We start from the raw sequence: 1,693 nt of genomic DNA on the forward strand, positions 1-1,693 counted from the left end.
CAGTTTGATTATAATTTCCTCAACAAAATAAAATTCACAAAAAAAAAATTCAAAGTCCCTTCCATAACATCATGTACTTTCCCTGAGCTACAGGTTATTGCAAGTCTCTCTGGCTGTGTTTTTTTCTGTTGATTTTGCACTCAGGTTCTTTCTGAATCCATGTGTTTGCAGTTCTTTGTGCGTGAGAGACATGGAGATCTGCTGAAAGATTTCCCAACAAATTATTCATATCTCCATCTTTCTCCAAACTTTGTGCAAACACATTAATGTGGGAATCACACACACCAGGCCGTCAAACCTCTCCGCTAAACATTGAAAGGTGACAGTGTTTATTGTGACGGGGTTCCATTTATTCAGACACATCTGGTATAAAGGTAATAGTGATCAAGATGTGATTCACACATGTAATGTATTTGTATATTATGTTCATGAGGTAATGATGTAAATAAACACGTCCTTGCACTTTCCACACTTGGTGTACATTTTCTCTGCTGATGCCCCCTGAATATATCAGAGAAAATGGTGATGAGGATGAGATAAAAGTCCGAAAATATTGGCAGCAAACAGCAGCAGGGACTGCAGTGAACAAGATCAGCCAGCTCCTGGTGAGCTACCTGCTCGGATGGTGGAGGTTTTGGGTGGATTGTGTGAAGCCTGGGCCACAGACTGTCTCCTCAGTTGAATGAGATGCCGCAGGGTCTTAGTGTGCATCCGATTCAAAGTGATATTTTGGGAAAATATGGCTACACCCAAGGGATACATGGCTCGGAACATATGAGAGGGCTCGAGAACCAGTCAGTTCATATATTGAAAGAATTGAAATGTTTTTCAGAGCTAATAACATATTGGAATGTGAAGATGAAAATATAGAGGTCAAGACTCAGAATAAAGCAATTCTTGAGGGCAAGAAAGCAATTTTGCTAATGGAAATTAGCCTGGAAGTGTATGACCAGCTAACAAAGCTTCCTGCTCCTATCAAGGCAAAAGATGTGCCATTCAAAACAATCATCACCAAGTTAGAGGAACATTTCAACCCTAAGCCACTAGAGATCACGGCAAGCTAGAAATTTGGAACCAGAAAGCAGAAAAGTTGTGAAACAGTTGGTGAGTACATTGTGGCACTGAAGAATTTATCACTGCATTGCAGCTTTGGCACATTCTTAGACGGTACATTATGAGACAGATTTGTGCTTATATTGGTGAATGAGAAAATACACTAAACACACAAAATCCTACATTTGAGTTAGCGTGTCAGATTGCTCTTTCGATGGAGATAGCATCAAAGAATGCTCGGGAATTTCATCCTGTGCCAGTGATAGTAACACACTTCAGGGGAGCTTAAAAAAAAAACTGGAAAATGGGCTTTCACATGGCAGATAAAATTTACACAGAGAATTGTGAAGAGATACAATTTGGGAGGAAGAATAAGGAGAGGCCATATAAATGAAATGGTACAATTCTAAAGTGGGTGCAAGAACAAAGTGACAATGTACACCAATCTTAGAAGGTTTGAAAAGGCTTCAAAGAGCAAACAGGACACTTGGCTTTATTAATAGAGGCATAGAGTAAAAGTAAATAAGTTATGATAAACCTTTATAAAATACTGGGTCTGAATGGCCTACTCCTGTACCTCCACAGAAAGCTTCCATTCCAGGTTTACACACACTTGTCAGGATCATTCTCCATAGATCCC

Source organism: Heterodontus francisci, unplaced genomic scaffold (assembly GCF_036365525.1).
Source record: "Heterodontus francisci isolate sHetFra1 unplaced genomic scaffold, sHetFra1.hap1 HAP1_SCAFFOLD_59, whole genome shotgun sequence".
In the NCBI taxonomy this organism is placed as follows: Eukaryota; Metazoa; Chordata; class Chondrichthyes; order Heterodontiformes; family Heterodontidae; genus Heterodontus; species Heterodontus francisci.